General features: G+C 39.0%; 1 protein-coding gene across 2 annotated transcripts in view; it reads right to left on the minus strand.

Annotated features, from left to right (window-relative positions):
• Window positions 1-16,005, minus strand: part of NEBL (nebulette) — a 406,325-nt gene that overhangs the window by 262,047 nt on the left and 128,273 nt on the right. The window lies entirely within an intron of this gene.

Genomic DNA, 16,005 nt, shown 5'->3' on the forward strand with positions numbered 1-16,005 from the left:
TACGGAATATCTTACATGTTCTGGAAAGTCAAATGCATCCCAATATTCTTTGCCACTTCATTTCAATTAAAAGAAAAGGAGTACTTGTGGCACCTTAGAGACTAACCAATTTATTTGAGCACATGCTTCCGTGAGCTACAGCTCACTTCATCGGATGCACTGCATGCATCTGATGAAGCGAGCTGTATCTCACAAAAGCTTGTGCTCAAATAACTGTTAGTCTCTTAGGTGCCACAAGTACTCCTTTTCTTTTTGCGGATACAGACTAACACGGCTGCTACTCTGAAACCTTTTATTTCAATTGACAGCTGGATTTCATAGTTGGCTAGTTTTGTGTTAAAACTAGTTACTGTAACATTTAAAAATTCTGGTAAAATATCTTTGTATTAGTCATGCATTGCACAAACATGAGTGAGTTATTATAATTAGTCGAAATGCCATATATCCACTGTGAACACTAACTGGTCAGCATGATTTGTGGAAAATTTGTTGTGTAGTATGAAATAAAACAGATACCATGCTTAATTGTGTTTTTCCCTATGTGCTTGCATATTGCTATACTGAATTAAGGATAAGCTAAAATACATTAAAATAGAATTGCTTAATGGAAAAAGAAAAGCCAAATAAATCATATTTAGAATACCAACATGTTTGGGATGAAAACCACACCGGTGCTGAAATCTACAGGATCGAGCAAGATTATACTGACATTACATGTACAGAAAGGTCAAACCTTTTAATGTTAATAGTGTCAACATACTTCTGTATGTAAAAATAAATGGACATCCAATATTAAAGACTGCACTGCAAAAAAAACCTCAGTATTGAAAGTTACTGTGAATCTCTTCTTCAATTTAAAATTTTACATCTTTGTAATATATTCTTGTTATTTTCTATTTTTAGGACACCTTTGACAGTCAAGTCATGCTTATCACAATGTATGACTCCCCTACAGAACAATAATTTGTTCATTTTTCATGCTTTTATCACTAGTCTTTTTCTGAATCACCTACAACTAAAAAAATTTATAGGAAAGATGGGAAATAAGAAAACAGCTAAACCAAGACTTGCTCACAAGGCCGAAATATTGTAAAGAAACTGATTCTTACAACCTTCTTGCTAAAAGCTTAAGTCTTAATCCAAAAGCAAAGATTCAATTTATGATTATGCTGAAGCACCCATACATACATTTAGATATCTTGTTAGTTTATCATATAGTCTGCCAACTTTCTCATTTGGATATCAATATTTTAGAAGTTTAGTTAAAACATATAATCTTCATACAGCAATGTTTGCAATATAATTTCCATTGTAAAACAAGGCTATAAATAAATTGTCAGAATACTTAGGCTATACACCATAATACTTTGCCATGTACAAATTCAAGGTGTTCTGTAAACGATTATTTCAGCACCTGGCGCAATCTGATGAAGTGAGCTGTAGCTCACGAAAGCTTATGCTCTAATAAATTTGTTAGTCTCTAAGGTGCCACAAGTACTCCTTTTCTTTTGGCGCAATCTCTAAATCAATGTACAACTACTACTAAAAACTGATTTTTTTTTTGCCAGAAAATTGAGCCTTTCACAAAACAAAATTTTTCATGAAAAGTCTCTGCTTTCTGTGGAAAAAATAGACTTCATTTAAAAATTAAATACCTGAAAACTGGAAAGTTTTTGGTTTGCAACCAAAGGCTGAAAACTTTCAATTCAGAAATGTTGGTGTTGATGCTTTTATTCAGATACCTCATGTCCCCATTCTTTTTTGTAGGTCAGGTTCCCCAACCACACTATGGCTGCCATAATGCACCATGGTAGCTCAGCAAGAAAGTATATTATTGTGCATCATGGGAGATACAGTTCAGCCAGGGAGTCCAGCCTGCAGAGAAGAATAGTGGCATAAACACTTAACTAAAAATATAATGAAGCACAGTGGTAGCATTTCCAAATTGAAATTTTCAGGTTTTGGCTAATTTTTTTCAGTTTTTGATTTTTCACAGAAAAGATTAAATTTTTGGGGTGGGGACCTATTTTCCAACTAATTCTAGTATTCTCTATTATATTCTTAGAAGAGGAAGGGCTTTGTGATTTTAATACATATGTGCCTAAACCCTGATGCTTCTTATACTCCTGTGGGGAAAAAGGTGGCTTAGAAAATCCAGAAAAGGGAGGCAACTTCAAAACTACATAACCTGAATTGTAGCTCCTATTTATACAGGTGCACAGAGCCAGCTAATATCAATATGTGCGAGTTCCCAGCGAGTCTTGGAACAGGAATACAGATACAGGAATAGGGTGGAGTTTACAGAAAAGTCATGTTCACAGATCAGCCCTATGGATGTAAACATGGCAGCCTACTATACCACCTCTTAGTTGCATCATCCAATTTATTCCAGCTGTAAAATGGAGTATGTCATTCCTCATTTGCCTCATTCTTTCTCTCCACTGATATGTACTGGGGCAGAAGACAGTATGCGAGGAAGCCAGAAAGGATGGGCATGGTTTTAATCCTGAAGAGCCCAAAAAAGTAGATTGGGAGAGCTCATTCTGACCTAGAGCTTTCCCATTTCAAAAGTCCATTAAGCCTTCAGCAATTCATATAGGTAGAAAAAGTTATGATACATTTGTCCTGATACCATGAGGCTTTGGGTCCTGGAGATCCACCACTAGCAGCTCTGAATACAGGTACAGTTTGCTATTTATATGCATCTTTGGCAAATATAGTGACAGTTTGGTCCACAGTATGGAGGTCTAGCCTCCTAATGTTCCTCTTGACCTGGGGACATGTTGGGACAGAAAAGATGGAGACCATGTGTCTTTTTAACATGATGTTTCCCAAATTAAACTTCATATGCTGTCCAGAAGATAAGAATATGCATTTCATCCAGCCACATATACTAGTTATTTATTCTAAATTACTTGTAGATACAATGGTTTGGCTCCATAAACAGATATCCAAAATCACTAATTACTTTTTAAAAAATTAGTGTTGTATTTTAAATTTAAGGCAAAGGTATCTAGGACCTATAACAGATATTTTATAAATGTTTGTATTATAAACCAAAAAAATTTTTTTTAAATTGCAGTAAACCATTAAAGCATATGTACTTCCCCCTACAGAAGTGATAAAACTGTTTACATTAAACATGGCATTTAACTAACATCATACTAATCGTTTACCCCAATGTATTACTCATTGTGATTTACAGTTCTTTCAATTTATAAAACAGAGATCATTTAGCAAAATTAATTACCATCAGTGTTCTAGAATGAATTGTCTTATGCTCTGCAGCTGATTTGTGAAACCACCCACATAGTCTTTCAAAACAAAGAGATACAGTTTTAGTTACAGGCCCTCTAGCTTATGGAAATTCCTGCCTCAAGCCATTAAATGTGGATGATGCTAAAAGTAAATATTATCTTAAACATTTGTTTGTTTTTAATTTAATATTATGAAATGGCTTCATGTTTACTAAAAATATCATTATGTATGACAAATTGTCCTATATATTCTCTAAGGTTCATTAGTGGCAATATTTGTTGTATAATTTATCTTCTCTTATAGCTATTGGCTGAATACCTGTTAAATGTAAAAGAAAAGGAGTACTTGTGGCACCTTAGAGACTAACAAATTTATTTGAGCATAAGCTTTCGTGAGCTACAGCTCACTTCATCGGATGCATTCAGTGGAAAATACAGTGGGGAGATTTATATACTTAGAGAACATGAAACAATGGGTGTTACTATACACACTGTAACGCGAGTGATCATTTAAGGTGAGCTATTACCAGCAGGAGAGGGGAGGGGAGAAAACCTTTTGTAGCGATAATCACGTGGGCCATTTCCAGCAGTTGACAAGAATGTCTGAGGAACAGTGGGGGCGGGGAGGGGGAAAAATAGTTTTACTTTGTGTAATGACCCATGCACTCCCAGTCTCTATTCAAGCCTAAGTTAATTGTATCCAGTTTGCAAATTAATTCCAATTCAGCAATCTCTCATTGGCATCTGTTTTTCAAGTTTTTTTGTTGAAGAATTGCAACTTTTAGGTCTGTAATCGAGAGATCAAAGAGATTGAAGGGGTCTCCAACTGGTTTTTGAATGTTATAATTCTTGATGTCTGATTTGTGTTCATTTATTCTTTTATGTAGAGACTGTCCAGTTTGACCAATGTACATGGCAGTGGGGCATTGCTGGCACATGATGGCATATATCACATTGGTGGATGTGAAGGTGAACGATCTACAACCTATCCTGAAGGACGACCCCTCACTCTCACAGATCTTGGGAGACAGGCCAGTCCTTGCTTACAGACAGCCCCTCAACCTGAAGCAGGCCAGTCCTTGCTTACAGACAGCCCCTCAACCTGAAGCAAATACTCACCAGCAACCACACACCACAAAACAGAACCACTAACACAGGAACCTATCCTTGCAACAAAGCCCATTGCCAATTCTGTCCACATATCTATTCAGCGGACACCATCATAGGGCCTAATCACATCAGCCACACTATCAGAGGCTCGTTCACCTGCGCATCTACCAATGTGATATATGCCATCATATGCCAGCAATGCCCCTCTGCCATGTACATTGGTCAAACTGGACAGCCTCTACGTAAAAGAAGAAATGGACACAAATCAGACGTCAAGAATTATAACATTCAAAAACCAGTTGGAGACCACTTCAATCTCTTTGATCACTCGATTACAGACCTAAAAGTTGCAATTCTTCAACAAAAAAACTTCAAAAACAGACACCAATGAGAGACTGCTGAATTGGAATTAATTTGCAAACTGGATACAATTAACTTAGGCTTGAATAGAGACTGGGAGTGCATGGGTCATTACACAAAGTAAAACTATTCCCCCCCCACCCCCACTGTTCCTCAGACATTCTTGTCAACTGCTGGAAATGGCCCACGTGATTATCGCTACAAAAGGTTTTCTCCCCTCCGCTCTCCTGCTGGTAATAGCTCACCTTAAATGATCACTCTCGTTACAGTGTGTATAGTAACACCCATTGTTTCATGTTCTCTAAGTATATAAATCTCCCCACTGTATTTTCCACTGAATGCATCCGATGAAGTGAGCTATAGCTCACAAAGGCTTATGCTCAAATATATTTGTTAGTCTCTAAGGTGCCACAAGTACTCCTTTTCTTTTGCGAATACAGACTAACACGGCTGCTACTCTGAAATCTATTAAATGTAAGGAAGTGTTAAGCTAGTCACATTTTGTTTCCTAAATATTTGCTTAAGAACCTACTGTATTTCAGTAAAACATTGTGGATAAAGATGTGGGGATGAATGCAAGCAGCTTTTAATTCACAAGTCAGTAGAGATATCATAGTAATTGATAACTCAGTTGCTGTGCTTCCCTTTTATCTTGGGATATTGTGGCCATGAGAAAAGCAGGGAATTTGTTAAGGGGATTGATGTCATGCCAGTAATTTAATGGTAATGTTCAAAGGATTTTGTTTTGTTTTAAGTCTTTGTTAGCACTGAATTTAAGCAATATGTCTCATCAAGCTAATGCTATTAGAGGTAATCCAGTATAAAGATCTATACAAGAACCGCCAGAACAAATCTATATGCATAGCATAGCATTTCTTCACTATGTTAATACACTGCTAGTTTCAGCTGCACAGCTTGATTGGTTAAGAAAGCTTCAACTGAATAGCTTTGTATTTAGGGAGTACTTCCAATATTTTTGTGAGTTTAAAACAAAAACTGTGAAGCCCCCAAAGATTCAGGAAATCATATGAAAGTTTGCATGCTTTTCCAGATATTAGCCACATGTTCAGTCTACAAAACTCACATGAACATTTCCCCAAAACATGCTTACTCATGAGATTTTCAGCTGCATTTCCACTTTCAGAGAGCACCAAAAGTAATGAAAGAACTCTCAGTTAGGGTACTTCAGCTCTTCTCAGTCTTGACAGGAAACAGAAAATGTAGCAGTGCACAAAAATGGAAAGTAATTGGGAGAAAAGTGGTCAAGATTCAAACTTTCCTGAGCCTCATAAAAAGGTTAGATTCAAAGGTAGGAACAAAAGTTCAGGTCAGTTTATAAATGAGTTTGCCATATCTATTTATCTTTATATATAGATATATAAAATCTCACATAAAGTAGGTAAATCATCCTACATTTCCTGGGTTTCATCCTAAATACCTGGTAGTCTCGCACCTTGCAGAAAAACTTAAAATACTTTAATTTTGAAAGGAGCCTCAGGGAGTTAGGCACCCAACTGCCACTGATCATCAATGGGATCTGGGATGTTTCACTCTTGCAAGTGCCTTTGAAAATTCCAGCAAAACAGCAGATGCTCTAATGAGCTCTTGTATTACTAAAATTCATTATTTTTACAATACCCTAATCCCATTTACTAGTATATTATGAAGTATTAATCATTTAAAAATAAACTCAAGTTGAAAATGTCCATGAAAAAAAGTTTACTTTCTCATCCCTGACCCTTCTTGATTTTTTGTTCTGTTTTGTTCAATTTTGCTAATTCACAATTTCAGTAATTCTCAGTCGGTCGCCCAGGCATTAGTGCAAATTAGCAAAATTCTACTGTGTTTTCACCTTGATTCTCTACCTAATGCAGGAAAGTACAGTCTTGTCCACTGAGATGTTAAGTACCAGAAGGGTAAGGGGGTAGAAAGTTTTGATCATGCTGTGGGTCAGACATGAAACTCGTCAGCAGACAACTTCTCACTTTGAAGCTCTTCTTCAGCTGAGCTCTCTGCTGTGAGGCTGTAGCTGAAATGTCTCTGCTCTTTGAAGTTTCCTATCAGACTGCAGTTGACTGCAGAGACGGATTGAAGGATTTTTCAAGGAAGAAGAATCTTGCTAGGGAGGTCTTGGTGCTGGAAAACTGGAGCAATGAGGTGATGATGGAAGATTTTGATCTTGCCTCAATTTAATGACTCATCCACAGTGGATTCTGAAGGTTGGGTTATGATTGACTATGGGATTTGAAAAATAGCTACTTTGTTTATATGAGGGGTAGATTCCCTTGCAGCAACTGACTTATTTTGAAAGCTAGAGTGTTTTTTCTCCTTCCTCTTCTAATGTTTTGAGGATTGGCTTTTCGAGATATTTAATTTGTGCCTCTGTACTTCTTATTTGAAGTGAAATAGATGGTTGTTCCAGTTTGCCACCTAAATATTGGAAGCCTACCAAGAAAATCCAAAGGGAGAAGGGGCTGAACTGGTTTGGATGAGATGTAGCAAGTAATTTAATCCATGAAATAATATTATGGAGCAAAAACTTGAGGCCTTTACTCCACAAATAGCTACGGTGGAGGGTAACATTTGGGCTATGGATAAAAGTATAAAAATTGAGCAGCCAATGCTATGCTGTCAAGTTTGATAAATGTATTAAAGATCTTTCTGGTCCTCTTACTGGAGAAAATTCCATATAGCATAGCATCCCTAGTGGAAGAAAGCCTCATAGTATTAAAGGTTACTTTTGGTGCTGCATATTTTAATCATAACATGCAGAATATTGGAAGTTACAGAAAACTGAAAAGTAATAATTGTTAGTATTAGTGGGGTTGTGAAGAAAAAGGATACGAGGGATCAACTTGAGCTCGTTTTAGAAGTAAAAACTGTACCATCCTTGTACATTTGAAAACATATGTTAGCCCAAATCATTAAGATTCCTCAAGCTCCAATACTAACGAAGGGTTTTCAGAGAAGATTAAGGCTAATATTGTTATGTTTCTTTCTTTCTACTTGGAGACAAAGGGGAATACTGAAGATAATGAGGAAAAAGGAACAAACCTACTACTTGAACACAAGTGTCCACACACAAACAACTTCAGACAATGGAAGTAGGGTATTCTGAATCCAGAACTCTCTCATACCAGGTCATCAGCTGCCTTATTGTAACCAGCTAACCTGTAGGTTACTTTGGGAAGGATCTGTGAAGGTGAATAGACAGGTGCCACAGAACATTATGCTATCTGCATTCTGTTGCCAAGGAAACTTTAGCTGCAGACTCATCTGCTGAAGAGAATGCAAAAACAGTCAAACTGAGTCTGGGAGCACCCTATTCTCAGGCTTCTCTAGCAAGTGAGCTGAGTAACTTGCCTAATTCTGTTATCACAAATATGTAGGCACAAAATTAGAAAGGTTAAGGCACAAAATTAGATTAAACTAGCTATAAATATATATATATATATATATATATATATATAAAGGGTAACACAAAAACATTCTGCAAATACATTAGAAAAAAGAGGAAGAGCAAGGACAGGATATGCCTGCTAGTCAATCAGGGGGAAAAACAGTAACAGAAAATGTGGAAATGGCAGAAGTGCTACATGACGTTTTTGTTTCAGTTTTCACCAAAAAGGTTAGTAGCGATTGGACGGCTAACCTAGTGAATGCCAGTGAAAATGAGGTAGGATCAGAGGCTAAAGTAGGGAAAGAAAAAGTTTAAAATTACTTAGACTAGTTAGATGTCTTCAAGTAGCCAGGGCCTGATGAAATACATTCTAGAATAGTCAAGGACCTGACTGAGAAGATATCTAAGCCATTAGCAATTATCTTCAATAAGTTATGGAAGAATGGGAGAGATTCCAGAGGACTGGAAAAGGGCAAATATAGTGCCCATCTATAAAAAGGGAAGAACCCGGGGAATTACAGACCAGTCAGCTTAATTTCTGTACCTGAAAAGATAATGGAGCAAATAATTAAGCAATCAATTTGGAAACACCTAGAAGATAATAAGGTGATAAGTAACAGTCGGCACGGATTTGTCAAGAACAAAACATGTCAAACCAACAAAACAGCTTTCTTTGACAGAGTATCAAGACTTGTGGATGGGGGGAAGTGGTAGATGTGGTATATCTTGACTTTAGTAGGGCTTTTGATATTGTCTCACAAGACCTTTTCATAAACAAATTAGGGAAATACAACCTAGATGGAGCTACTATATGGTGGTTGCATAACTGGTTGGAAAACCATTTCCACAGAGTAGTTACCACTGGCTCATAATCAAGCTGGAAGGGTGTATCAAGTGGGGTCCCACAGGGATCAGTTCTGTGTCCAGTTCTGTTCAATATCTTCATCAATGGCATGGAGAATACACTTACAATGTTTGCAGACAACAACAAGCTGGGAGGAGTTGCAAATGCTTTGGAGGATAGGATTAAAATTCAAAATGATCTGGACAAACTGGAGAAATGGTCCTCATCTTATAAAATGCCTCACTATGTCAATAGCAGAATGTTTTGTGAATTTCCTTTCTTATCTAGTATTGTAAATTAATTTCATCATCCTAGTTTTATCATGGTTATTTACACTTTGTTTAAACCATTCATCTAACTCTTCCCCAAGTAATTAAAATCACTTCTTGTGATCACAGATACATATCAGAAGACTATGCAATGATTAAATGCTACATTTCTATAACTGCATTTTTAACAGTAATATAGTTTAAACAGGTTTATTTCCTCAATGCCATAACAAGTGTGTTCTATGCCTGTACTTTAGACACAGCAAGAAACTTTTACTGGAAAATCATTGTTATGCCACAGTGGTGCTAAAGCCCAGCTTGTCGTCCTTCTCATGTGTGACTCTTTATATGGTTGAGTTCCAGTTCAAACTTTCTTCTATTAGCTTCAGCTCAGATTCATAGACTTTAAGGCTAGAAGCAACCCATCGTGATCATCTAGTCTGACCTCCTGCACATCACAGGCTACAGAACCTCACCCACTCACTCCCGTAAGAGTTAATCGTAATCTCTGCCTGAGTTAACAAAATCCTCAAATCATGATTTAAAGACTTCAAGTTACAGAGAATCCACCACTTATTGTTGTTCAAACCAGCAAGTGACCCATTCTCCAAGCTGCAGAGGAAGGCAAAAACAAAACAAAACAGGTTCTCTGCCAATGGAACCTAGGGGGAAAATTCCTTCCTGACCCCAAATACAGTGATCAGTTAGACCCTGAACATGTCAGCAAGACCCAACAGCCAGACTCCTGAAAAATAATTCACTGCAGTAACTCAGAACCCTCCCCATCTAACGTCCTATCTCTGGCTGTTGGAGCTATTTGCTACTAGCAGTTGCGGGTGAATCACTGAAGACCAAACAGATCCACCCACAAGGAACGCAATTTAGTAGCATGGGTTCAAGAGGTGCTCCAAGTGAACTCCCTTAAATGATGCAGTCAAAGAGGATTGAGTGGCATTATCTACACTAAATATCAGTCCAAATGCAACACATAAATATGCAAGACAACAACTACGTTAAGCATAAACTGAAAAATGTAATGTGAGAGAAATAACTGTTAATGCAGGAGAAAGAGTAGTTACAAGAAGAAGAGGAAAGGACATTTATTAAAACTTACAACCTGCTATTAAATTTTGTATAGATCTATGTATCTCAAAGTCCTGGCATATCCAGATTGTAAATAAAGGAGAATGGGTTTTCCTACTTAAGCCTTTAGATCCAACCTACCTCCTCTCTCTGGGGAAATTCCTACTAAGTCAGGTGACATTTGTTAAACCTTTTCTATTGGCAGTTACTTTGGAATCTAACCATGGGTCTTTTTCACTTTTGTTGAGAATTTTTGGTCCCTTTGCTGAACACAAGGGAAACTGGCTTCATCCCTGAAAAAATAAATGATTTTATCTAATGTAATTAATGTCTCTCCTTGCCAGAGATCAAGTGGTTTTCACTTAGCATGCTAAGGCACCATAACTTGTTCAGTAAAAGCGTAAGCCTTTTCTCCCCCCACTTTCAAGCGCAGATTTTCAATCTTACAAAAAGTAATGGAATTAAAATAAAAAAATAAAATTTTAATAGAGAAAAATAATACTCTGTCTCAGCATGAGCCAAATTCACCCCCAAGTTTGGATGGGTCTTTACCAGCAAAAAATTCAATTTGCCAGGGGGCCAGCTCCTTTCTAAAGAGGAGCAGCCCTGGCCAGATTCAAAACCTAACCCAGCCAGCCTTCACAAATGGGACTTCTGTGTTATTTTCTGACACAATTCCAGCAGAAGGCTATTGATACTCAAATCCTTCTCCTCCCTCTGCATAGAACCATGCAATTTCCTCTGTCTTGGACCTTCCCTGGCTGAAGAGGAGGGATGAAGAGTTTTCCCCACTGTGTATATACCGTACGTCATGTAAATCTGTAGTTCTTCATTCTGCACCTTACTGGTTACCAAATCATGCAGCAAACTATACTTTATTGAGGAAGTCTTGCCAGCTTACTGCTCTTATACAACACATTATATAGGTCTGAGTCCATCTACAAACATCAGAGAAGTTAAACATGAAGGTTTTATGGATTTTCCTAAGTGTCACCTTTAAAATACATGAAGGATTTTGAAGAAATAAGTAAAATGGAGGCTTTATTCTGCATCATTGTTTTGATGTAAAATCTAACATGGAGATGATGTTGAAGAACAGAAGAGACTGATTCAATTTTTATCTACTGGACATGCTGTGGTTTCAATTTACAGCTAGGTTTCATATTTGATATTCAGCTAGAAATTGAAATGTTGGTACATTGCCAAGGTACAGAGTTAATCACTTAGCCCATTTACAGGTCACAAATGTAAGGAAGTGGGAACCCAGCCATTCCACTTTCTCTTAAATCTGACAAAGAAAACTAGTGGTAAACCCAGAACAGAATGCAGACATTTTTTCTTCTGTATGTCCTGCTTACATATTTTCCACCTTACTCTGTGTATGAGAGAGATTTTTTCCTTTTGTCTGTTTCTGTTTTGCAAACCCATAAAATCAAGTTGCATTAGACAACTCATTTATTCTTCTAGAAGCCAGAATTATCATGCAAAATGATGGTAAATTATACCAAGAGAACTCTCAACAGCCAGCTGGAAGGGAGAACAAAAACAAGAGTGCTAGAAAGACATCACTGAGCACAAGCCTGGATTATTACTTTATTGTATTATTTGGCTCTTATGAAAAATACGATTTAGGTTCTTGTCAAGCGAGTGGGAGACCCAAACCCACTGAAAATCCAAAGGGCAGCTAATAAGCTATTTGACAGTTTACCAAATTTTAGTTAGGGTTGCTCAGAACAAGTGAGTCATACAACATTGACTTATCTCCTCATGGGACTGGGGGAGGTTGGGAGACTGTCCTTGTAAAGATCTTGGGATTCATTTAATAACGAACCAGGGAATGAGAAAGGAATAAAACTTTAATAAAACAAACTGAAGAGCATCTCTGCTGCACACAGCCATTCAGGGTTTCCAACCCTGCCTCCAGGGCACATCTCCAAATTCCTATGTTCATAATACTGTCCCTTATGAGGGAGTGTCTCTAAATTATAATCTTCTACAAACATATCTCTATATCTTCCTTCTTAAATAAAATCTAATTAACTCTTATTTACACATATATAAAACAGCTAACACCTAGCTAAAACATGCATTAAATTCTCAACGCATTTAGTACATTTCCATAAACCCAATGTATAAACTACCTAGAGAGGAGAGGTTACCAGCACATCACTCGAGTGAGTCTTTACCACTCACTTTCCTCAAATACCTCTTCTCCAGGCAGGTTAGCAAGTCTCTATGAGTCTTTCAGGACGTTTAATCTCCCACACTGATCTTCTTAGTATCAGCCTTTCATTAAAAGAAAAGGAGTACTTGTGGCACCTTAGAGACTAACAAATTTATTAGAGCATAAGCTTTCGTGAGCTACAGCTGTAGCTCACGAAAGTTTATGCTCTAATAAATTTGTTAGTCTCTAAGGTGCCACAAGTACTCCTTTTCTTTTTGCGAATACAGACTAACACGGCTGCTACTCTGAAGCCTTTCATTAGAATCTGAGTTGGTCTCTTGTTCCTTGACAGTTTCTCCTTTGTGTTTTGGGATGGGATGGGAAATGCCCAGCATCCCCCTTAGCTGTCAATGTGTTGGAACTTTCTGGGATTACTCACACAGATTCCTTCAATTACATTGAAATGTGTCCCCTTACTCTGTCTGGACTACTTAAAACGTTGGTTGAAGCTGTTCTTTAATGGTACCCCTTTGGTCCCAAGTATTAGAGGTGTGATTCCTTAGGCTCACTCCATCACACAGGTTAAGAGATGGGAGATCATGGGCCCTTTTGTCAAAATAATATTTCTGCTTCCACTTCTGATTTTCTTTCATGTTCCATATGGTTTAATTGTTATGAGATTTCAGGAGGTTATCAATAATTGGTAAATTAGATCTGATCCTTCTTCCCATTAACAGCTGAGTTGGAGAAAAGTCATCCTCCAGGGTGTACTTTGCTAAACCAGTAACGTTTTCTATAAATCACCCTCACATTCAAAAGTCTTTTTAATAAGATTTTTACTGACCAAATAGACCTTTCCACAAATCCATTTGATTGGGGGGGATCTGATGTTTTGTGATGAAAATCCCAATCTTAGATTCATAGATAGTAAGGTCAGAAGGGGCCATTCTGATCATCTAGTCTGACCTCCTGCACAATCCATAGCAAATTGCGTAAAATCTGCACTGGAAAACTGCAACCCATCACTAAAGACTTCATCTGGAATTCCATGTCTGGAGAAGATTCCCTTCATACCACTTATCACTGACTTACTATTAGTACTGTACAGTGCAAATTTCTGGACACAAAGAATAAATCTGTGACTATTAAATATTCCTTTGATTACCAGGTAAATCAGTGCCTACCTTCTTATAAGGCCTTTGTGGAACTGAATGAGGTCTCAGTGGCTTTGCCTGTTGGCATGGCTTCTATTTCAAGCCTGGAAAGCAGATTTCTACCACATTAGTGGTGATGTGATAGATCTGCAGCCAATACAGCACCTCTCCTGATCGTTGTTTGCACTTCTCAATTCCAAAATGACCACTGTGGATCTTCTGTGGCATTTTTTTTGAAGACTCATTGGAATTACAACCTTACTGCCCCTTGAAAATCACCACATCTATCACACTAAATTAACGTCTGCAATTCCAATAGTCTCTTATACTTGGACAGCAACTGCTTATTTCTTCAGGCCACCCTTTAATTATCACTTCCCAATAACTCATCTTTCTCTGTTTCCTCTCATATTTGTTGCTGTTTCCTGTTAGCTACTGAAATTGACTTTACAATCAAATCTGCATAGGCTTGCATTTCTGTGTCTAATGTCTTCTCTGGTTTTGTGGAAGCCACTGCTCTGGAATGTGCATCTGCAGTGAACATGTATTTACCAGACACGTAGGTCACAACCAAATCACACTTATGCAACTTTATCATCATTCTTTGAATCCTTAAGGTACAGTCATTTAGCAATTTGCTAAACAACACTATCAGGGGCTTGTGGTTCGTTTCAACTTCCATTGTGTGACCATAAATATACTAACTGAATCTCTCAGAGGCAAACAATATTCCTAAAAGCTCCTTCTCAATCTGTGCGTACCTGGTTTCTGCCTTAGTCAGTGATTTGGATGAATATGCCAGAGGTTGCCAACAGTTCTCATGCTTTTGAAAAATCACTGCACCAACTCAGACTGTGAAGCATCTGCTGAAATTTTAATAGGCCTTCCTGGTACACAGAACTTCAGCACTGGTTTCTATACCAGTTGTCGTTTTAAACCTTCCCATGATTCCTCCTATTCTGCACCTCAGCACCATTCATTTTTATTCTCTAGGAGTTTTCTAAAAGTCATTGCTTTGGTAAACAGATTAGGTATGAATCTTCCAAGATAATTAACCATTCCCAGGAACCACTGGGCATCTTTCTTTGACTGGGGAATTGGCATCATTTCAATGGCTGAAATCTTCTTCCCCAATAACATGCAAAAAGAATGATGATTTCACTTAATCATTTTCTCCTCTGCCCCTATGGCTGCTAAATACAATTTAAATCTCTGTCTGAAATCTCTGCCACAGCGGGGGAGGGTGAAGGAGCAAACAGGGAACAGGGCCATGGGGGTGGGTGGGAGAGGCGGAGTGGGGGGGGCATGGGAGAAGGGGTGGAACAGATACAGGGCCATTGGCAGAACAGGGGCAAGGCCGCAGGGGAAGGGGAGGAATGGGGTGGGGCCACAGGCAGGGCTGGGGATAGAAAAGGCAGAATGGGGAAGGGGCTCTGAGCTTCAGCCAGGGCTGAGAGAGCTCGCTCCTGGCCAAGGCTGAAAGCTCAACCCCAGCAGGGACCAAGCTCTCAGTATTCCCCCCCCGCAAGTTTGCAGCCCACCCCGCCACCCCGGGTCCTGGAGGGAGAAGCCGAGCTCTCAGCCCCCGTTACTGCAGCCAGGGAATGGGGGAGAGGGGGTCTGAGAGCAGTGAGCAGAGGCAGGACGTCGGCTGGAAGAGGTGGGGCAGGGGAATCTTCACCCACTGCCCATGGACATGGCCTTTTTATGGTGGGGGAGTCTGACACATTTGGTCAATCAGTGCCCTCAGAACAGGCAAGCTGCCCCTGGGAATGGTGACCTTGGGCCTGGGAATGTGGGGGTTGCTGAGAAAAAACCCAAGGGTGAGGTGGCTGTGGCCGAGACTGGATCCCAGCAGGCTCTAGCTGTCTCTGAAGATGTTGGTTCTGGAAGGTTAGTGGCCCCTGATCAACCAGGGAGAGATGTCATCACTGATTCTGTCGCTCCTGACTCAAGAGATCCTCTTGGCCTGTACCTGACTGAGAAATGGAGGCTGAGCCTGTTTCTGTGGAATCCACGGTCCCAGCTGAGAATTCTGGCTTGCTGGCATAAAGCAAAAACTTGATTACTGGGGGGATTCTAGTTTCTGAGGGTGCTGCAAAGTGGGCTAGTTTGGTCATAACAGTTGGGAAGCACATTGCTGAGGGTGGTTCTTTGGTTGGGGACATGGAAAATTCTCAGGTATTACTTTTGCCCCCCCAGTCCCAGGAGCCCCCTCCCTCCGGTTTCTCCGAGGTTTCCTCCTCAATGTCTGTAGTGAGTCTGAGACTGTGGGGGATGACAAACGCAGATTCTTTGGATCCTGTACTCCCTGGGGGAGGATATACCCCAGATGCTTTTGATAGGTTTCTGGATGTGTCTAAG

The sequence above is a fragment of the Dermochelys coriacea genome, chromosome 2 (genome assembly GCF_009764565.3).
Source record: "Dermochelys coriacea isolate rDerCor1 chromosome 2, rDerCor1.pri.v4, whole genome shotgun sequence".
Classification (NCBI taxonomy): Eukaryota; Metazoa; Chordata; order Testudines; family Dermochelyidae; genus Dermochelys; species Dermochelys coriacea.